Below are 24,250 nucleotides of genomic sequence, written 5' to 3'. Positions count from 1 at the left end.
GCGCTACCTTTGATAATCTCTGTACATTTGTGGCAGCTTCTAGCACTGCCATTGCGGCCAGGTGCAACATTTGGATGTACTTTTGAAGAGAAGATGCGGCTCAGAAAGCAGTCCTTTTGAAACTGCCCTATACAAGGTCCAGGATTTTTGGCAGTGATTTGGAGGAGTTGATTAAGAAGTCAGCAGAGAACAGGAAATTGGTTACTCCCGATCAGCCGGCCAAGAGGGGGCAGAGGTTTTGGTTACAAATGCTCTTTTCTGTTGGTGGCAGGTCCCTCAGCACCAGCCTTTCCAGGTAGGGGTCGTTGCCGGGGCACCCCTCATGCCGACAAATCCCGGTACTTTGCAGCTGCCATTGCTGCCCACCCCTTGCCAAGCATGACTGCTCTCAGTTCATCCTTTGGGGGCCATCTGCAGTTCTTTCGGGACATTTGAGCTCGAGCCATTCCAGATGCATGGGCTGTCCAAGTACACTCAGACAGGCACAGAGTAAATTTCAGTGACGCTCCTCCTTGCGTTTTTTTCGAGACTCCTGCTCCTTCCTCCTCGGAGAAGTTGGCTACTCTTTTCCATGGAATTAAGTTATTGCTATAGAACGCTGTATCCTTCCTGTGCCTCCTGTTGAGATTTTCCACGGTTATTACTCCCTGCTTTTCCTGATGCAGAAGGTGTCAATCAATTTATTCCCCATGTGTCTTACAAAATGGTGTCTCTTCTGTTGATTCTGCCTCTCTTACAGAAGGGCGAGTTCTTGACCTTTATCGATCCTATGGATGCATACCTCCATGTCCCAGTGCATCCATCTCATAAGGAGTTCCTACTGGTCGCTTTCCTTGGCAGGCACTACCAGTTCTGGGTCCTTCAAGGGTTTGTCTTCTTCCTTTTGTGATCCTACGGCAGTGTTGGAATTCCTTCAGGATGGTTTTCAATTAGGGTTAGCGGTCTGTACCTTCCACAGTCAGTGGGTGGCTGTTTATGCTTTTCAGGAGGCTGGTGTTTTGTCTGTAAACCATCTGGCTGCACAGTTGTTTTCTGTGACTCTCAGTTGTTCATTCCTTATTGCCACTGTGGGACTTGCCTCCAGTTCTGCAAGGTTTCCAGGCCGCTCCATTTGAGCCTTTTGAGTCTGCTGATTTTAAGTTTCTGTTAGTCAAGGTTGTGTTTTTGGTGCCCATTTCTTCCAGGAGATGGGTGGGGGAGTTTGGGGCTTTGTTGTCCTCCCCTCCATTTCTTAGGTTTTCCCAGGTAAGTTGGTCCTGCATCCTAGCCTGCTTTTCTCCCTGAGGTGGTTTCTTAATTTCATATTAAATCCGATTATTATTCTGCCTACTTCTTGCAATTCTCCAGTTTCTGAGGAAAAGGTGCATTTGCACTCCTCTTGATGTCCATCGGGTTATTTCTGTGTATCTGATGCCTTGTTTGTCTCCTGTGGTCTGGCTAAGAGGGATCTTAAGCCTTCTCTTTCTACTTAATTAAGTTGGCGATTTCCCATTCTTATTCTTTGGCTTGCCAACCTGTCCCATCGACTTTACCTGGGAAGTCTACTGGGAGTGCCTTGGCCTCTTGGGCGGCATTTAAGGGGGTTTCTAATCACGACATTTGTTTTGCTACCACATAAACTCTGCCCCACATGTTTATGGTCCATTACCATTTGTAGTTAGGTCGGGATGTCTCCTCTGATTTGGGAACTACTGTCTTAACTTCTGTGGGTTCTACTGCAGTGTTATGTTTTGGGTAATTTGATTAATTAAATAAACCTGTTGGTGCTTATCAGTGGTGTGGTTTGTTTTTAAATCAGTTTTCAGCTTGGGTACATACTCATGGGTTAGGACCGTGAGAGGAAGACAAATGAGTAGATAATGCCCTGTTACTCAGTGGTAATTTTTCTTGCTCCGAGTCCATGTCTTTCTTATCACAGTCCTGAGTTCCCATATGCCTCTCCCTGTTGTTCAACCGTTTTTTCTTGCTTGATTATTTCAGGAAGTCCTTCCTAGGAAGTGATGTATTTGTACTCCTAAGTATTTGGGTCATCTTGGTTTGGGAAGGAAAAACAAAGTTTGGTAATTAGATTCTGCATGAATGAAGATAAACTCATACGTAAGGACTGTGACGAGGAAGACATGGACTCAGAGTAATGAAAATTACAGGTAAGTAACTGAGCATTAGTCCGTTGGTGTCCTGAGTCACAGCTCAGCCTCCTGTTTATTGTACAGAGAATGATGGTACAGGGAAGGAACACTTACCATTGACTTACCATGGTGTAGGTGTGACATTTTGGATTTGTTGTGTGTCCATCAGTGTAGATTTAGATTTACTTTGTTGTTTACCTTGCAATTCTGTTTTGCAATATATTAAGCATTCCCATTGCATCTCTGCTTTTGAGCTCCTGTTTGGCAATTTCCCTACAGACAGTAATGTATACATTACAATATAGAGTCAGTTTCTTTCCAGCCTGTCATTCTACTTTATAGCAAGTAAGGGCGCTGGTTTAAAGCGAATGAATCAGAAATAAAATGGTGCTCCGGTGGTATGTTGAGGGGACCTTGAGGCAGAAGCTGAGCAGGAAAGCAAAGAACTAATAAGTGAGAAAACCACATAAAACAAAAACAAAGACACCCATAGAGTATAACAAGTGTTCTTATTTATAAGAAAATAAATAGCAAATCAGAAAACATATGGAAAATATATATCTATTATTTTGCAAACAGAACTGGCTATGAGACAATCTTTGTGCTTTGTTTGTCCTGCTGGCTAAAACTTTTTAAAAACACGACAGCGTATTCAAGATTGACTTTGCATGAAACAGAAGCTGTGAAATGCTCCCACCTCTTAGTCTGGCAATCAGGGCCGGACTGGGAACCAAAACCGGCCCTGGCAAAGTGCTCGGCTGGCCCCCCGGGGGGTTTGGAGGTGCCGCCGAGCTCTTTGCCAGGGCCGGTTTTGGCTGATTTTGTTACAGGGCCGATTTCGCAAATATGCTGCAAAAACGGCCCAAAACCGGCCCCCACCCTTGATGCGCACCGGGGGATTGCCCGGTGCCCGCAACGGCCAGTCCGGACCTGCTGGCAATACAATCGTGGATTGATAATGGAACTCAGTTTTGAGTACCCGAAGACGCAACCTTCCAAAATGCTGTATGATGCACAGTGCCAACACTGACCAAAACAATGCAACTCATGAATGTCAGACGTTCAAAGACACAGAACAGAAAGAGTGCACGTCTTAAAAATCTACAAAATTAAAAAATACTTCGGAATAGGACTGTCAACTTTGTTAACATCTTCTTTTCTTGAAGGCTCCACTGTTGTGTTGTTTCTATATCACTAAATGAGTATAGAAAGATTGTGGAATTACCCATGTCAATTCTCCTGAACTGTGTGCCACTATGTTATAACAACAGGTTTACTATTGAACAGAACAGATCTTCATGAGTAGACAGTGTCTGCATTTTCCTTTTCGATTGACAGTGGATTCTCTGAACATAGCTGTCTCCTGGGAGAGCCATGTATTGTAGGGTAGTTCCGAAAGCATTGTCTTGGAAAGCGCAGCAGATGCTTTCAAGAGGCCACCATTTAAAAGTACTGCTTCTGTTCTTCTCGGTGTGATAGTAGCAGCAACTTTAGAAGATGTATTGTGCTGCCTGTAATGCAGCACATTTTATGTGGAAAGCTGAAATCCAGGTTGAGAGATGCATGTCATGTGAGTATTTTGCCACTAGAACGCCGACTTCTTCTTTCCATTAAGAAAGAAAAACGAAGTGGCCCAGTCCCCTATGAGCTGCCATTTCTGGGAGTGAAGTTTTTTTTAATACTCTCCAGTAACCATGTGCACACGGTGACTTGAGAGTATTAAAAACAAGCATTTACAATCCAGTAGGTCTCACAATTGCGAGTTTTTGAGCTATTGGCATTGTAAATGGTAATGCCTTTTATAAAACAATTAAAGGGTATTGTCATTTAAAATACCAATAGTTTAAAGTTTGCAAAAGCAATATCTATTGTTTTTCAGAGCACGGTGTCTGTGAAGCGGGCACCGCACTCTTTCTTAAAGTAAAAAAAAAAGAGCGAGCATTGTGTCCCTGAAGCAGGCGCCGTGCTCATTATTTAAGATTTAAAAAAATGAAACCGAGAGCGGTGTCCCTAAAGCAGGCGACACTGCGCTTAATATTAAAGTAAAAAAAATACAATGAAACGGGGCGTGGTGTCCATGAAGCGAGCGCTGCGTTCAGTATTAAAGTTTAAATTTAAAAAAAAACAGAGCGGTTGCTGCGCTCGACATAAACGGTTTAAAAATAAAATGTAAACTGAGCGCGTTGTCCCTAAAGCGTGCGCCATGCTCAGCATGCAAATACCCAAAAAAGCAGCCGCCATTGTCCCCATCAGTGTCAAGAAACAAACTAGTGCTCACCCACTTATGATGCAGACCATGTAACAAGCCAAGTAAAAGGTCCAGTCGTTATGGGCAGTAACAAATGCAGACAAGGCGGTACCAAGGATTGACTAACAAGCCTATTTCTGAATCAGAAGCCAGCATTTAAGAAGCCAATGACAAATATGGGCAGAGAGTGGGCGGGGCTTCCACTGCATTTACAGCATAACCTACAGTTCATCTCAACCCATAAGCTTAAAATGAAGGAGCACAGAGGGCTGAATGAGGATTGGCAATGTGAGCGCCCACTTCTCAGCGTGTACAAAACAGTCATATAGTATTATTCACCTTTCATCACATTCCTGAGGTGAGACGCTAAATGATTTGTGTAGTTGGTTTTAATGAAAAATGAAGGTTCATAGACTTTCACTGGGGAGCTTGATAGAACAGTCTCTCCTCTAACAACTAGTGCAAAGACATAGTAGTGAATCCTATGCAGCATGTATAAAAAAACTTCACCTTTAACTATTCTTCAGAGTAGTTGGAAAGTAATAGCTAAAATTCTGATGCATAAATGTGGGGGTACACACATGCAGACACACAAATACTCACACATGCACAAACATAGAAACATGTTCACATGCACACAAAGACGCATGCATGTTTGTCAACCCCACTTCTCGACCATCTCTTCCATTTGCCTCAAACAAATACTCAAAACCATGTGAACATAAATACCTCAAACCTCACATTGGAGAGGTGCTTGGCAGGTACTCATACAGAACATATCTACACTTTGCCCCTTCATCACGCAAATTGCAGATGATCCCCAGCAGTCTAATATTGTACACAGTGAGCTGAAGCAAGGGATCACAACCCGACTACTGGAGTAGCAATCTGCTGACCACTCAGAACTGTGAATTATAGATCCTACTCAAATCTCTCCTCCATAATTAACATCCTTGATAGTGAGATATCAAGTCAGCTACAACATTATTTTTTAAATCCAACTACCTCATACACAGTAGACAATCAGGTATTAGATCAGGAAGGGGCAATGAAAGTGCAATAGCAAACATTAGGGTGAGTGCTTGACCCTCCCTTTGTACTGGATAGTCTGAATCTTGATCTTATTAGACCAATGTGGGCACATGATACAATTGATCACATTGATCTTCTTAATTGTTTGGAAAATTGGCCTCGGATAAATAAAACAGTGCTTCAAGGGTACAACCCTTTAATGTCAGACTGAAACCAGCAAATCAAAAACGGGTCATTATCCTCATCTACAAAACCCACTGGATGCAATACCACAAGAATCTCCCATTTAGGCATTACTTTTCTGTATATACATGAGACTCCTGGTGCAGATCTTCAACCTCTATCCACTACAGTCCTAATGCACACAGGCTAACTTAATTTCACCTCTGGTTCAGCTATATCTGGAACCAAAATAACAGATTTACAACATCTCTAAAATGCATGTACCATTGGATGAAAGAGAGCTATCTCCACTTCAGCAGGATGAAAAATGTAATTATAACTACTGGTCAGAAATGAGCACCCTACCATTCACAGGTCAAGCGAGTAAGGTCATGCTCCATCCCCATCTTCATCAATAAGAAATCTCAAGATTTGTTTTGATAAAAATCTGTCCATTAAACTCCATTGATGCTTACAATGATCAGCCTTCTTCTCCAGCTAAGCCAATAAATCAAAGTCACTAGGTTCCTGGTCCTTTCTCGACTAGAGTATTGCAACACAGTCTTCATAAGAGTGCACAAAAACACACACAAAAACCCCTGGTGATGTAAATTCAAGTGGTAAGACTGTGCCTTAGTTGGAAGAGATCTGACTGCATCACTCCAGTTAAAAGAGAACTTCATAGATTCCTAGTGGAGCAGTGAATCAAAGATTAACTTCTATGTAATATTTTTAACACAGGGGTAACAAACTCTGAACTACCTACACACCCTAAAACCAATGTACCTCCCTGTCACGAGCTTAGATTTAGTAAAGCAATCCTGATTTCCCAAACCAGATTTACCAGTAAATTTCATAGTGGAGCACTAATCAGATCACTTGCAGTGCTCACTCATCCCTGACTTGAGAAACCAACCAAACTTCCTGTTTTATCAAATGAATCTGAAAATTAGCCTCCTCAGGTAATATTTCCCTCCCTGCTAAATGGCTGTGGGATTACCTCTCTCTTTAGTTAGAGGATCTTTTGGGCCTTTCTCATCGTTGCTGGCATTGTGTGCACAATACATGCATCCAGAATGCTTGTCCATTATCAGCTTCCTGTGACACAACTGTAGCAGGCCTATTTTGACACTGAAAGATCTGGGGCCATATCATGAAGGGCTTTCATGGTGCAGAACCAACTGCCTGTTTTATGCACCCAGGGGTGTAAAGTGATTTCACAAACAAAATATTCCTCGTAGTTAGTTCTTTATTCTTATATAGTACAGCATGGAAACTGTGTGCAAGGTTTGCCACTTTTTGGTTCTGAGCAGTGCTGCCTGAAAATAAAGCACTAACTCTGAGAAATATTGGGTTAAATGAATTCACTTTACACACTGCAGCCACAAAAAACAGGCACTCTGCTCAGCACTGCATCATTAAAGCACTTCATGATACGGCCCCTAGCCCTATGAGGTGGCTTTGTGTCAGAAGCCTGCACATTTCAAATAAAGAAGTATGTAACTAAATATATAAACATGTGAGTAATACACAGTACCTTAAACACACTGACACACTTGATAGTGTGGAACTTTAATAACAGTTTAACCATTTAAATAAACATGTGAGTAATACACAGTACCTTAAACACACTGACACACTTGATAGTGTGGAACTTTAATAACAGTTTAACCATTTAACTTAAGACAGAGAACTCCACGCCAACTCCATCTCTCGGTGGAAAGATCATTGTCACTGTGTTAGAATGGAGCACGAAACAAAATTCATAAACTTACAACCGTTTAGAGTTCAGACAATGATGATATTATAGAGGTAATAGTTTTGTCTTTTATTTGCATTAGGCAGATATATCCAGTAACAGAAATATTGAGAACATTTTGTTAAAAACAGCATAAAAATAACAGCGTGTTCAATAAAGGAAATAGTCCCTATCTTAATCTAAATGACCTAACCTAACACGAAGCCCATAAAGAGTTCCTTTTGGAAAAGAGCAATGATTCGGAGCATCAAGCTAATAATCGCAAGAGTGTGAACTCTTCCTAGGAGCAGTTATGGTAACTCTGCTGAGTTCCCCAACAGTTGCAGTAGCATCTGTCAATCCAAGTTAGAAGGAAATTAATCACAGCAGTAGCTATGTTTTGACGTAAAGAAAGGAAGTATCCTCAGAAAAGATAAGGAAAAGAAGAAAAATCACTGTTAGCAGCATCTTACAGTAATTTTGGCTAGCACAACAAAGTGCTAAGGCATATGGCATGGTAGGAGTGCATAGAAAACATTGAATGAAGTAACTCTCTAGTAACACGTAATATATTGAAAGGCATACAACATATGTTGCAAAAGAACACTTTAGTTATTGTTATTGTTAGCTTCGGTTTATATAGCGCCAACTCACCAGCAGGTCTCAAGGCGCTCATGACCGAAGGACAAAACAACTCTTTAGCAGAACGGAGAATCAGTCGCGTTGTGCAGATTAATGTGAACCCAGAGCCTCCCTGAATAGAAGTGTTTTTAATGATTTCCTGAAGCGTAGGGGGTTACCTTCTTTGCGAAGGGACTCGGGTAGTCTGTTCCAGATTTGAGGAACTAAAACTGAGAAGGATCTCCCACCCTTCGTTGCTGGTTTAAACCGTGGGCAGACTAACAACTGAGCGTCAGATGACCTCAATCTTCGTTCAGGTTTATAGACCTCCAATCGTTCCTTGATGTAGATAGGTGCTTGCCCGTAAATTGCCTTATGGGCCGTGCAAAGGCTTTTAAACTCTGCCCTTTGCCTAATAGGACGCCAATGGAGGCTCTGTAGCAAAGGAGAGGCATGGGATCTTCTTCGGAGTCTGAAGATGAGTCGTGAGCGTCATTCAGAACAACCTGCAATCTATTGGTCAGGTTTTTCGGTAGACCTAAATATAGAGCGTTCCCGAAGTCCAGTCTCGAAATGATTGTGGCAGAGACTACAGTGCGAAGCATGGATGGGGAAAGAAGGGGAACTAATTTGCGCAATTGTCTGATTAGACCAGTACAAGTCCCCACAACGGAGGAAATCTGGCTGGCCATTGAGAATTTGCAGTCAATCTTAATTCCAAGGCTTTTCACCTTGTCACAAGGTGTTGGGTTGGGACCCAGTTCTTGAGGCCAGTATAAATCACTCCATGGAGAGCTTATAGTCGAAACCACTAGAACCTCCGTTTTTTCAGGATTGATTTTCAGCAGATTTGCCGTCATCCAACTGACTACAAATCTGAGGATATCCTGTGCATACTTCTGCGCAGAGACCGTATTGTCTATGCTAAGTAGCAACTGGGTGTCGTCAGCGTAATTAAATATGCGACAGCCCATGTTCACCAGGGAGTTGATCAATGGTTGTGTGTAAAGATTAAACAATACTGGGGATAGTGCGGAGCCCTGTGGGGCTCCGCACGTCAGGTTACCCACCTCTGATAAACTATCCCCCAGCTGAATCTGCTGTGTCCTACTTGACAGGAAGGATTGAAGCCACTGAAAGGCCATGTCCCGAATCCCGAACTTGGCCAACCTATCCAGGAGCAGGGTATGGCTTAGTCATTTCCAGCCAATGAAGAAGGATCTACTAATGATCCATCGCCTTTCCTCTCAGTTCCCACGGTAATAGTCCATGTCGACATGGTATTATTTGAATGCGGCTACAGCGTATTACAAAAAGATACATCTAGGAAGGTTCTCATAAGGACCTTTGCAAATTTACTCTGTTAGCTGTTCAGTGTCCCATTGTGTAACAATGGGCTGCTCTTAAGAAATGAAACATTAAAATCTAGCATGTCCTGGTTAGGTCATGGGAAACATTTTCTTCAACAATTCTTAATTCTACTAAACATTTTATGTATTCTAACACATATCAGTTGACTTGCTCTAAATGATGAAATCATATGGTGCTCATTTTCTGACAATGACACGTATTACAGCTAAATATTTGAATTAATCAGCAGTTCTAAAACGCATTATTTTATTAAAGGGAAAGAGAAAAGAGAAAAGGAAAAAAATATGAGGCCTAATCATGTAAGCATGATGAAAAAGGAAGCTTTATTGTTTGTTTAAGAAATGCACATTTTCTTAAGGTTTGTTTTTATTTATCACTCTCCACAAAATTGTCAAGGTTATATAGTCTAAACTTTTCTGCTCTATCACACACAGATATTTCTATACAAAAGGCAACCACACAAATCCCCTGCCCAATTATATACACACATACAAAAAAACTTGTACACAAGTAATTTAGTTCAGACAACCAGACATATAAGTACATACACCATCAGATACACACATTCACTTACTTACAAGACACATAAATACACACACACATACAATCGTGCATACATGCTTTTTGTGTATTCATTCTCCCACACTAATTTGTCTGAAATAACATTAAATCTTCACGCTCAAGTAACCATGTCTCTCACACTCGAAAAATATTGTTAGGTTTTCGTTGTTCAGAAACACTAACAAACAGCACTCATGCGCAGGAATGTGGCAGCCTATTCTCTTCTCTGCAATGGGAGTCAGTTTGATGGAACATTTTATTTGTCTTTTCACTTTGAGAAAATGGCAAAAAACAGTGCACACAGAGGACAGACATTATGACTTTATTCTTTTATGTAAGTTCGGGTCCTGGGCATTTCTTATTTAGTATTTAGTAACATCAAATTGAAATAGTGTGATTTGAATTCAGTCCAAACATAGGTACAGGTAGGCAGCAGTTATGCTATAGCTGCCTTTTAACAGGTCTTGCCTTTGTAAGTGGATAACCTGGTTAGTGGACCTGTGATATTAAATTGCGAAAACACCAACCTTTTAAATAAAGGATTTAGCACAGACAGAAGAGGTGACTTTTGGAGCATTACCGCTTATCTGCCTGTTTCAACAACACCTAATGGCTGTGAAAGGAGTCAATTGACCTTCACAGCTGGTTCGAAAATTGAAAGCAACCCTTGGAAGAGTGTTAAGAAAAGATGAATTACATGGTAAAAGAACATAGCACTTGATTCTAGTAGAGGTGTTCATCATTATCTAGTGAGCCTATGTCCTGCCAAATGTATTATTTCTGACTTGAGAAAAACCCTACCGCCTACCCTTTCTCTGGGGACTCTGCTCCTGAAGTCATCAGGAAATCACAGTAATCTAAAATTAATACCCTTTCCTCTTTTTTCCTAATATCTGAAATTGTGTTCTGGACATTGTTGAGCGTCTGATAGACTTCTTAGGTGACCATGAAATATATAATATGCATTCCTCAAATCTGCATCCACTTTACCTAATCGTTTGAAGTGTTACTTTTTCCTATTAATAATAAAAAGCCTAGGGTCTTATTTTGGAGTAAGGTGCGTGTATATCATGTAAACATTTGTAAAAGTTACACATTTAAAGATAGCTCTATGCTGCAGAATGCTAACTTGAATACAAAGTACTACTGAGAGGGCTGCACGGATGCCTGTGGTTGGTTGTAGTGTTGTTGCTTGGAGTTTAATGGGGCCTACCCATGCTTTATTCTTTTTATGTGCCCCAGCCTGTTCTCCATTTCATGACACTTTGGGGTTGGTTGGCTGACTTATTCTGATGATTCCACCAAGGGATTTGTTTTTCTTCTTAATAACAGCAATGCTATAAACAAACCCAAGGATGTACTTTTTGAAAACAACAAATACCGTATGAAGGAGAGATGGCTTACAGATAAAATATTCGGCTCTTTTTACATGAAGGGATCTACTACATTTTTAACGAGTGTTGCAATCAAGACAACTATTGTGAGGGTTATCAAAGCCCCTGAAAAACAACAATTCTTTAGAACTATTTACTCTAAGACCCCCCCCCCCCAACATTGAGCAATCGACTCACCAGCACCTACGCAGACCTGAAAAGTTAAAAATGTGCAGCAAGTGTGACTGTTATATCTCACTGCTCCCAGTACTGTGCACAAACGGCAGCAAGAGATCACAGAGGGAAGATGTGGAAATGAATGATGATAACAGTGTCACTGCTGGCTAGTCCCCAAAATGAATGAGTATCATTTAAAAATGCAAGTAACACCAGAGGGTAATCAAATAGCTATATTTTGCAACTCACACTGTGCCACCGTGTGTCGCAAGATATTGACTCCCTTCACACAGTCTTTCTGTTAACAGGCGATTTCACATGGTGGAATGGTTTTCCAGTTAATGTTTGGAGGTTCTGCACAGCCGATATCAATTATAGATTTTGAAATCTCCCAGAACATTGGGGTGGCCTCAGAAGCTTTGTTTTTTGTTCTTTTTTAGGCGGGGAGGGGGAGTGACAGTTTTTTCAGCATGTGCTTTTCATAATGCTGTGCCACTCAATAGTCCTGTCCTTCCTTTCAGAGGCAGCTAATGCTTACGTAAATAACAGTGAGTCGCTCATCAAACCCTTGCTCTCAAGTCAATCTCCCTGGACATGAACATCACTTGCATACCCTACAAAGGTTTGGTGGAAAAAGTAACAGACTGTGTCTTGGCATTTATTTGGGAAGTTCCATCTGAATTTTAACAGCCAACCGTGGGCACGTTAAGTGGCAGCCATCATTGTTCTTCCTTCTTTCTAAACTCTGACACATTTCAAGGGAAATAAAGGCACTTATTTTGTGTGTGCGTATGTTTTGTTAGTCTGACAGGTGTGTTTCTCAAAATTTTACATTGAACAACATTTATTGACATTTTGATTTTTAACCATGGTTTGTTCAGTGCCTGAAAACCATGTTGGTTAGAAAGTCATCTTTACGTTGAATGTTTTAATCAATCATTGTTAACTTACATGTCATTTATTTTCTAGCACCTTATGTCATGTAGGCTGCTCGTCAAAGTAGTAAAAAACGTCACTGTGCCTATCTTGTCAGATACTGTTTTCTTTCGTTTTTACCTCACTTTACAATCTACTTTCCAAGAAATGGCTGTCTTTGGCCTTGATCACTGGTGTGTCATAGGGCTTTAGGGCCCAGTAGGCTACTGCCTCTGAAACATTTATTTAAATTAAAATAATATGTGGGGCCAGAGCCTGAATAGTGCTCCTCAGCAAGCAGATATTAGTTAACAGACTATAGATGCTACTCTTTAATGGCCTTCACTGCACTCTGGAAATCTGAATTTAGCTGTTAATCGTTCCTGGGTAGTGGAACGGTGAAGGCTGTTAAGACCCGTGTTCCATATCTAGACAGTAAAGTTGAGTCCAGCAGAGACTGGACAACTGCACTAGCAAAGTTTGACACAGGAGGAAAGTATCCTGAACGTTTTGTCATGTTGTCAGGTTGATACTGTGAGCTCCCATCTGCACTTTGCTTTGTATTGGTGCCATCATCTGTAGCGATGTATCAGCCATATAATGTTGATTGTTCTCATATGATATATAATTTGTCACACATTTCAGAACCTGGTCATATGAGGCTGTACAAATCATATGAGGTTGTACCTGGCATTTGATTTCTGTATCTGGGCATATGAGATTGTACCTGGAATAGGATGGCTCTGACTGGCATATCATGTTGGCGAAACGTTCTTCTTTCAAAGTAGGAGATCTTGGGGAGGCAAATGATGTGCCAGACTTGGTGGAGGGTGCAGGGGATCCTGAGAGTGAACAAGAGATTGTGGTGTAATGTCGTTCTATAGTAAGGAATCCCACACAAAGAGAATAGTATTGTGGTGCTGGCAATGAGGTTTGAGGTATGTTGTTTTTTTTAGCCATTAATCATTTATTAAAGAGTCAAGACAGACTCTCCATTTTATTCCTAGATATGATCTCCTGATTTATGATTACCTTTTTTTTTATCCGGCCATGAATCACTGATCTGCAATACGCCTCCCATAGGCTTTTTCTGGTTAGTGGTGATCATTATTGTTTGCTTCTCTAGAAGGACATATTTGAGATTCCTCATCTACCATTTTGGAATTTTCAAAGATCTCCCAAAGAGGACCAATTCTATATTCCTGTGAAGTAAAATGATATTAAGATGGAGCTGTGTTGGACCTTGAGGCCGATTTCCCATTAGAAGAGGTCTGAGCAGCACTTCAGCGATTGCCTTGGGTAAAGACTCCAGGTATCAATTGCTTTCCAGCTGAGTTTATTCAGGCATTCTCCCCCGCTCTTGCTCAACATCTGCGGCAGGTCTACATGGAGGCCAAAGATGACGGTGTATTTCCTCGGTCCATGCGCAAAGCCTGCACCTCTTTGAGGCTGAAACCAGGTTCGTGCAGTTTGGACCCGTCCTCATATAGACCGCTAACCGTGATTAACACAGATAACAAAGTCCTTTGTGAAGCTTTAGCACTTACGTATACCTGGTGATTACTCACTTAATACTTGAGGATCAATGTGGGTTCATACCGCATCATAACACTGCTATAAACCCCTAGAGATTAACACATTTTTACATGACATGAAGCGTGTTAAGGAGGAGTTCTCCATCATCTCCATTGATGTTGCCAAAATCTTTGACACAGTTGACTGGCAGTACCTCGTGCAGGTGCTGGGTACAGTGGGGTTCAGACAGCAATTTAGAGTCTGGATGAGGCCTCTTTACCTATGCTCAAATGGTTGGCTGAAAGCCAGAGCTACACACCAGGCCTGGCTGCTCTCGACACTCCTCTTTGCTATCACCCTGGAGCCAATAGCCATTTGGATTCGGCAGGAAATGCACAGTGGGGGATTAAAATATGCAATGTTACCTATTTGGTATCTCTTAATGCTGGTGACTCCCTCTTTTATTTAACAGCACTGAGGCACTCCCTCCTTTTGCTTCTGGAGCGTTTTGGCACTTTCCGGAAAATTTCTGGCCTGTGGATTAACTATAAGAAAACGTTTATATTCCCTTTGCTTCTCTCCTTGCCTCGACTCCGGAGACTCTACCTTCTATCCCTTCTATGGGATACTGATAGATTCTGTTATTTGGGCATGGCAGTGGCACACACAGAGCAGAAACGCTTGCAGTACTGTATCATCAGGGTCATGGAGGGGCTGCTAGCCTCCGTCCAATTGCGGATCACTCCCCCTTACCTTCATGTGGCGAATAGCTATCTCTAAAATTGGATTTTTAACAGGGTGCCTCTGCTCCATTCTACACTCATTTGACCATCTTCCCCTGGATGTGTTTCAGCAGCTTCATACACTACTTTCCTCCTTGATCTGAGTGGGTTCACTTAGTAGGGTAGATAGGGACATTTTTTTTCAGGCAGCCCCAAATCTGGGACATTATTATTTATCATCTCAAATGCAACATGCTGCACATTGGCTCACAGAAGGGGGAAATTTGCTAGCTTAGCTGATATAGTTAGAGAAATATAGACGTCATTCCTGGTGGCACGAAGTCTTCGCACTCCCTCCTTGGACTTGCTGGAGTTACGGAGTCCATGTTGCTTAATTTCCTTAATATATAAAGCCATGCCAACTGACTGGATGCATCGCCACCCCCCACTCCGCCCCCTCCATATCGATGACACGCAGTGGGCTAGAAAGTTCATCCTGGTGAAGTCCATTTCGAGAAATTCCATATTCAAACTCACCCACTTTCATTTTCTATATCGCACTTTCATAACTCTTTTGGCCCAGGATAAGATGGATTCATCCAAACCAGTACATTGCCTTGCTGGCAACACCCTGCAGCTTCTTTTTTACATTTGGCATGGAAATGCCTACCTGTTCATGCAAATTGGATAAGTGTGGTTGCTCTGGTAACAGCAGTTATAGCAATCTCATGCCCACCCGAACTTACCACTTTCATTTTGGGAGACATCTAAAAAAGAAAAGGTCAGAAAATAGCATTTAAGTTTTTATATGTGCTCCTGGTGCTAGCTTAGTGCCGAGTAGTAATCATATGGATGGGAACTGTGGATACTAGCCTGAAACGCTGGCAGAGGGATATGGCTGAATGGGCAATGGTAGAGGAGATTCGGCTGAAAATGTGTAGGCATGACGACTAACTGGTAGATAATCTTGAGACCTGGGGAGAGTTGTTTACAGATTTCTTAGGCCCCTCAGGCTCTTAGCGGGCCTCATCAACTGGGGATTGTGATTTGACTCCAACAACAATGCTTTATGTTTTATATGAGATTGCTATTTTGTATTTGTACGCAACATGCCGAATAGGTGCAGGTCTCCTTTTCCGGGCATTGCATTATGTACATTTCACCGTCATGAATCTTTATTTTTTATTTTAAGATGGATAAGGGGTTGTGTCTCAGTATGTTTGGATATTTTCTTCAGCAGTGAGGTGAAGGATATAAAAGTTCTTTGGAATGGATAAGGAGTTTTACTGTTCCCGTTTACTTTCCACTGCAATTAAGGTGATGGCAGTGCTTAATTTGAGCTGGTGGTTTCCGGTGCTCAGCACTGGTACTTAATTGTCAACACTGGATCTTATGCTAGTCTGCCACCTGGTGGCGGTGTATGTATAATTTAGAGACAAGGACAACAATAGTTGTTTGTTAATTCCATATACCCAAAAAACTACTAATACCTGCCTCCCAAGACATTCTTATAGCTTTGGGGTCTTGGAATAGATTCCTCACACTTGGAGGAGTATGATGCTTAGTAATTGTGCGATGCTGCGTTGTGATTGGTCTGAGCGCTGTGGTTCAACACTCAGACGGGGACAGGGAGCCTGTGCATGTTTCTCATCAGGCTGTGCATTACATCGTGGTGGGGAAGATGCAAAGTGTGCATAACTGTTTGACCGGCCTAGCAGTCATGCGCATTTGGAGTGCGTAAACCATTCCTTCCCCTGTGACTCCAGTTCTGCCCCACCCTAACCCAGCCCTGTAGCAAAGAAAAAATAATGAAAATAACAGGCTGTTATCACTTTCTTTTTCCCTGCTTTGCGACCAATGGGACAACGCTCCTCCGTCTTACCGGAGGAGCCACCCCTGAAAATGAATTGAGCACAATTTCCAATTATGCTGTTGACAACTCTTCCATATGATGAAGGAAGAGGGTACGCCGTTCCTGAGGGGGTCAAGAGAGAGAGATATACAAGTAGGTGCCATGTACAGACAAGGGAGTCTTACAGAGAAGAGAGGGAGGGGGATTCCTCCCTTCGGAACTAGGGCGGTGATGGGTAGGTCTCTCATCTCGCATCCACAAGAGTGTTGGACACTTTAATTCGGTGTCATACGTCCTGCCGGATACTGTTGAGCTGAGGCTATTAGAGTATTTAGGTTGTCCTCAACATCTGTGGGTTCTTTACCTACAGGTTCACAAAGTGGGAGGTAGGTTGCCCACCTCTCCACCCCGTGTAGATAGTTAATTTGATATGGTCCTGAAGAATTGTCATTGATCTTTTAGACATTTAAAGGCAAGAAACATGTCGACCTCTTGAGAGTAGAGCGTAGTTATCTTGACACATTGTTCTCATATAGTCGCCACTCCGTATTTTTAACCTGGCGGTTAGCCTACCAGAATAAAATTACCCTTAGGACTACCCGACCTGTTTTAATCACCTGTTTCCACAACTGCACCACATCTACACCTGTTAGGCCCCTCACCCTCACTGTACATACAGCAAGGAACAAAAGACCTCCGCCAAAGAGCCTCTCATTGGGTGCCCGTCGGGTATTGCAGCGCTGACCCGATGAGGAGCAGGCCCAAATGATGAAGCATGAGACCTTGCTGGCTGTGTGTGTGAGGACCCTAGTTCCGAGGGAGGAATCTCCCTCCCTCCCTTCTCTGTAGGACTACCTTGTCTGTATATGGCACCTACTTGTATATCTCTCTTGACCCCCTCAGGAACTGTATACCCTCTTCCTTCATCATTGTCTTGGACATGTATGCTGTACCTTGTTAAAGCCTGCTTGTCCCTTGTTGCTGATATAAACTGTTCCACATGGGCATATTTTTCTCTTTTAAACCATATGTAAGAGATGAAAAAATAAGTAGTAACAATATATGGCTGCGTGGCCATTGGGAATGTTGGGTACTCCGGGGGATATTCACAATGGATCTCCTCATCCTACATGCTAAAAGCACAAATAAAGTTACTCCAAAAAGGTTGTAGTGAAATTGCATTTTCGGGACCAGCATGCCTCAAACATTCCAATTTTTAGACCATATAGGGGAACAGAATATATAAAAAGAAAATTTTCTTTCCATGTGGATAAAAAAAGTCACAAAAAGGTACTTGCAAACGCACATTTCAGCAAACCAGTGCAGTTTCTGAATGTGAATAATCCACTGGAGTAGGGTTACTCACTGAGCTGGAGACTGTTCAGTGATTGATGTCACTTGCCAGGTTGCTCATTACATCCTGGTACAGCTGTCTTCTGTCACTGAAATCCATGCACCTCCTCAATAGTTTGACAGAAACAACAATGAGTTTTGTAATTTTATAATGTGCCTAACAGTGTGATTGATAACTACTATTTATGAAAAAAAGCTAGAGAAAGGCATATTTTCTTTATTTTAGTTGTTAGTTAAATTGCATTGCTAAAAAAGTAGAATACAAAAACACTTACATAAAACAAAATCTATAATTCATCTTCTCAGTTCCCCCAGACGGCTGGAGCGAAACAGCCTATTATTGCTGAACTGTTGAATTGCAAAATTAGAGAGTTGTTGAATGTTAAATTACTTAAACAATCTGATTTTGCAGAATTACTTCATATATAATTGTTTTGGGGAATATAAGTACAGCTGTGCTGACTGTGGACATGGTATAATTAAGTGGAATTCTTGCTAATGTTTGTATTTGTTATAAATTACAAGTGCATCTAATGGGAGCTTACTGAATAGTCGTCCATTATGCAAGTTATTTTAGTCAAATGAATGGTGTAGACTGCAGTTTAACCTGCTCTGTATGGTTGAATAATGTATTTTACCAGAGTCCCAAGTAAATATGAGGCTCTTTTACATATGATTCAGTGTGCAAAAAATGCAATGGCGATTGTAATTACAGAATCATGATGATCAGTGTAATTTTTTGACCATCAATTGCACTTGAGATGGCAGAAAATACGCACATTTTCAGGTACGTAAATTTGTGATTTTTTTGTGTTGCAAGTATGACTGTTTTCAATCAATCACCAGAGAATGTCCATATGCTAGCAGTGAATACCCACAAATTCGTAACAGTATTTGCAGTGCAGCAGGTTTGCACTTGGAATTACTACTACTACCAGTATCTATAAATTTGGGATGTGGAATTATTGATAGATTATGCTTAATCTCAAATAGACGTTTTATTGAATGGGGAAGAAATTTGACCATTTCTGTTGCTCCAATGATTTCCTCTTATTGTAACATAGTTCTGCTCCTTTTAGTAGGGACAAATACTTCCAAGTGTGATCTAAAGAATTTGCCCCATGTATAACCTGCGGTAGTATGACCTACATTAACACTGTATGTGAAATTACCATCTTCTTCATAATACCAATAGAGTGAAAAACTCCTGCTTTCACCCAAAGCGGTTTTAAGAGGCCATTTGTATAGGTCAATGGGTCACTGTTTAGTTGCTCACCTGCAAATAGTTTTCATCCTTAAAGCTAGCACCATGATGCACACAGGCTAAGTTTTACAACTCTCCACAAATCTGCACTAGTCCTACTCATTATGTATCACTAATAGTGTCATCCCTGCACCCACATCCTGATCCTACCTTTCACTTTGTTGGCCATAGTAATATCCAGTGTGAAGAGATTTGGGAGCCAGAGTAGCCTTTCCTCATATGCTATGCAGGAAGGTATACTATTATTTCTCTTACGTCGTTTGGCAAGAGATAGTGACATGAAGTTTTCACAAGCACTACTAGATAAGCGATTGAATGAGAATGAATGACTTCTTATGGGTTTAATAGTGAGAATATTCTAAACTTGGCAAGGCACCATTGTCTGGTTAGGTTTACATTCCCACTAGGAAGATGGCAGCAGTGTCTGTGAAATACAACACTTTTTTCCCCAAGCATTAATAACTGCACTTCTCTTACACATGTCCTCTCTAGCCCATTGATTTTACAACCTTTTTATAATGTTGAGTTTTAGAAAATGTTAGTTTCTAAAAATATGATCAACATTACCAAATAAGTAAATCCCTATATAGATATATACAATGCAGGAGAGCAATAACTTTCCCAATATTACCAAAGGAGAAGTATCATCATTGCGCTCCGTGGTTGCGGCTTCTAGGTAAGTTTGGACATGTACCATTGTAGGGAGGTGCAGCCTTCACCTTTATAGTACTAGTGAGGACAAATTTAATGGTCAGAGTTTTGAAAGTGTATTGTATCTCTCTGTGTCCATATCGGTGTGCATTTTGAGGGGTTATGTAATAAAAGTATGCAGGTTCATGGGGGTGCCTTGTCCTCTCCAGTGCCGGACAGACATACTGCAACCACCACAACCCTCTCCTTGCCCCTCCCTAGCCCATTTCTCTTTATATATTACTTCTGTCTCTAAAGATATGATCAAGAATAACCTAACAACATATCTTTATATAGGAGATGTATTGCAATTACAATGTCACCAAAGAAAACAGCATCACCATTGGTGACAGTGGCTGTCCACAGTTATTGATAGTTCCAATGACATAGTAAGAGTGCACCAGGACATAATGGAAGCAAACCAAATTTGACTTAGCATTCCCCACTTGTTGGCTAGTAAATGCTCCCATATTAGTTCACAATGAGCCCTTAACACTCTGTCTGCCCCAGTGCCACTGCTGACAGCGACACCTCTGAATACCGTTTTTCCGTTTTTTTCCCCCCTACTTTGTGATTAAGGTGTCTGTGTCAGCACCAACTGAATTATTGGTAAGCAACGTTGAAGCTGAGATGTAGCAATTGTTTTGACGGCAGTATTTAACAGCAATACATTTTTCTTCTCTATTGGAATACTGTGTACAATTATAAAAACTCTTGGATAGGCTTCTCCAACGGGAAACTCGTGAGCTACTGGTTGCTCTCCAACTATCTTATTTTTGTTGTTCAAAATAATTTATTGCCACTTTTAGAAAAACTATACAGTGAAGAAAACAAGGAGGGAAAAGAAAAAACATTTAGCAGGAAACCTTGTTATTTCATGACATGTACATCAACATAGTATTTATGAGAATCATCAGCAGATGCAGCCTGTTGTTCGGTAAAAAGTGTGAAATGGGATAGTGGATTGAGGTTGCAGCGTCGGTGTAAGGGAGATATGTGAGACAAAGGGCAGTAGAGGATTTGGTTACTCTGGTGGGGGGTGACAGTAACATGAGTATCGTTTACATTATTGTAGGTGTGGACTAGAGCTGCAAATAAGAATGGGGAATGGGAGGGAGCGGAAGGAGGATCAGTGTAATGTGATTCGATAAGAAGAATATTAGACTATGCGTTATGTCGGTGGTAAAAAAGATTTGTGGCCATGAGGGCATGACATTGGAGGATTTCCCATTATGGGAATGATTTGCGATTAAAGAGGTCTAGTGTCTCTCAAGTACATTGGGAGGTTACTGGGGAACCTTTGTTACCGGAATGAGTAATGTGTGTGCTCCTTAGGTAGGTGACACTGGCGCACCAGGTGTGGTATTGTATATTGTTACTAGAGCTCAAATTGATCAACATAACTTTGATGGCAATGGTGAGTAAAATATCAAGGAAGGAAAGATCTGTGTTAGGGATATTGATTAGGGGATCTCAACGTGCGGTCTTAGTAGAAAAAGTTGTAATAATAGAGTAATGGGTGTTTTGAATATTTTATGAAGTTGGAGGGGGATATCTTGCCAATAGGCTCATTGATGAGGGAAAGAGAAGAACGTATGTTCTTCATTGCCGGGCTGAGTCACACGCCCAGCATTAATTTGTGTCTTTGAGCTTGCACCAGAATAGCTTTGTCAGGGTCCAAAAGATACAGTGCGTAGCGAAGAATTTGTTGTGGGTCAATGAGGGAAACAGTTTATGATGAAGTAAGTATGATTTCATTTTTGCCCAAGCTTCCTCACTTGGGAGAGGAGGGTCTCTAGTAGAGAGGTAGGATACCCATTTCTGAGCTAAGGGTGGGAGACGTGGTGTTTTAGCAGTGGTAATTATTATGTATAATTTAGACACAGCATGAGCATTTCAAAGTACCAGACAGAGTTTCTGTATTACGGTGAATTATGGGTACGGCCAAGCCTAGATATCTTGGCTTTAATTTGAAAGGAGTCATAGAAGTCCATTCAGGGGAGGTCATGTTTGTGCTGTAAGGAGGCGAGTAAGCAGTTTGAAGTTAGAGTAGAGTTCTGATATCATTAAAATCCCCTTGGTTTTCCAAATCAAGTAGCTCTCATGTGTGCAACCCAGCCTAATAAATTAGAAGCTTTTGCTCTGTTCAATATGAACCAACATTTAAAAATGTGTATTTGAAATGAAACTGTATGCATTTTCAGAACTCATAAGCTGAGGTTTGAGAAAAATGGTTCAGGTATCAAAATACATTAAAAGCTGATATTTGAGAGCTAAAGAATGCAGCATTGTGGAGGCTTATTACTTCTATTATTACCTTTATACCCAGGGCACTGCAGCTATGGCTGTTCTGTATTACCCTCGTAGAGGCATTGTAACTTAACAGAGCACTTTTCACATTACTGCTTGCAATTATTTCTTGGTGTACTGAAATGATCAATGCTGGTGAACCGTATATAGTGGCTACTAATGTAATCTTGTCTAAGGAAGTCTTTATCGCAACTTTAATGCTATTAGTAGCTCAGGATGATTTTCTTTGAATATAAATCGCTCCTATTAATGAAAAGGTTGGTGACCTCAGCTCTAGAACGAAAGATACTGTTGTCTATAATATTATATGAACATATTATAAATGCAAAAAAGAAGCTCCTGCAAGACAATACATTCAATATTCAAACCGTGCAGAGTCTAGCCTTATATAATAATACCAGAAGGTTTGCTGAAACCTTCCCATTAGGTAAGGTCTTTGCAGCTGCCATTTTTGTCCACCTGTTGTTATTCTCCATTAGTTTCTTGTGTTAACTTTGCTTGAGTGATGGCATGTGTGCATCCTCTACATATTGTACAGTGATTTGTTTTTTCCATGCTGTTTTCATGACCAAAATCTACACCAGGTTAGCAGCAGCTCCATGCACCTGACTCTCACTTATGTCATCAATCTCAAACTGAGACGAACAATAACCAATAAGGTTAATTAATGCTGTTTCTGACCAAGAACCATGCATGAAGAACTATACATGACATGGGGTTTCTACGTGACATTGACAACCTACAAATATGTGGTCAGGAGATACACACTGGGAATGAATACATATACTAACCTTTGGAAGCAGTTTTATTTTTCTACTTGTGAATTTATAACAATATCGCTATCTGTCAACTATTACTTCACCTTCCCTCTCAGAGATGGGCATCCCAGCCCAACCCTTTCTCAGTTTCAGTGCACTTTTTTGTTTTGCTGCACAGTAGTTGTTTTCCTCTGCCCTGAGTAGCCCCATTAGAATACACACTCAGTAATGAACGCTAAAAACCTCATTCCGGGGTCCCCAGAGTTTGATCCACTAACTCCACCCCCTCAGGATTTGATATTGAGGGCTAGGATAGTTGGGGGATGGGGAATGTTGGTTTACCAAGCATTATGGGTGGGGCCCAGAGGGTCTCTTTAAAAATGGGCAATTATCCTCGGAATCAGAATTTATGCACCCACTTTCCATGATAAATACTAATTTCCCCTGGTATTTCAATCAGTGACCCCACAGGTCTCACATGATAGATGGCACATCTGCAAAGCCAATCTCGGCCCCAGCACTTATTTTGTAACACCAGCACATATTTATGACAGTCTATTTCATGGTGGTGATGTCAAACGTTTATTTTTTTAAAGAAAGCATGTGAGCAAGGTTTTTAACAATTCAATATAAGATTACAAAAATAGTAATACATGGGTACTCAGGCTATTCTGGGTAGCAGCTCTGGTTGTTTCTGGTAATGGGCAGCTCTAGCAGGGACCGCATGTGGTGCAAACTGCATTAGCCACCTGAGAAATATCATTGTGCCCTGGCTCTTACTATTTTACAAATTAAGCATTGCAATTTTGCAGTTGTTACGGGTGTGACCAGGGACGGCTCTAGGGCGGTGCGATCTGTGCCACCTGACTTGGGTTGGGGGCGCTATGTTTCTTGTTTTAAAAGCACCAGTTGCCACATTCCTTGTCCCAGCAATTTTCAAGCATCAATAGAAATGTCACAATAACTCTGGTGATTAACGTTCTTTCTGGGGAGAGACCAGAGCTTTGTTTGGTAGTGGAAGTTTTGACTCATCATAGCGCAGAAGGTTAATGTGTCTTCTGCAAAGAATGTGTCCCATTCAGATCACAAAGTGCATACGCTATACATAGGTCAATGGGTTATCACATTTGTCAGAGAGATCCTTTTGTTACTTTCAGTTTAAAAGTTAAAATCCTAATATAGAGCAGTGAACTCATATTAGTGAGCTCAAAGAGCTTCAAGCAAACTGCAGGAATTTGTTACAGCTATATGTTTTTTTGCCTCGTCTTTCCTTATCCTATTATTTCAAAAAGGGTTAGTTTGGGTAGTAATCAATTCTTATTATTAAACAGAACCTCTAACAATGGTGTTACATTTTAAATTCTGAATTTGTGCTTTTCCAGACAAGGGCCTCTTAAACTGTACTGACTACCAGTAAGGATGACATGAGACTCCTGCACCTTGTAGGCCTCTGTCTAAT

General features: G+C 41.2%; 1 protein-coding gene and 1 long non-coding RNA gene across 6 annotated transcripts in view; both read left to right on the top strand.

The window, feature by feature from the left end:
* Positions 1 to 24,250, top strand: part of ZNF521 (zinc finger protein 521) — a 651,786-nt gene that overhangs the window by 104,852 nt on the left and 522,684 nt on the right. The gene's annotated exons all lie outside the window — the stretch shown is intronic.
* LOC147724061 (uncharacterized) lies at positions 5,627 to 9,793 on the top strand. The gene is made up of 3 exons (XR_015309906.1): positions 5,627 to 7,135; positions 7,219 to 7,920; positions 9,127 to 9,793. It is a non-coding gene; the product is annotated as an uncharacterized LOC147724061 (long non-coding RNA).

This window comes from Lissotriton vulgaris, chromosome 4_1 (genome assembly GCF_964263255.1).
Source record: "Lissotriton vulgaris chromosome 4_1, aLisVul1.2, whole genome shotgun sequence".
In the NCBI taxonomy this organism is placed as follows: domain Eukaryota; kingdom Metazoa; phylum Chordata; class Amphibia; order Caudata; family Salamandridae; genus Lissotriton; species Lissotriton vulgaris.
This window is presented reverse-complemented; position numbering and strand designations above follow the sequence as displayed.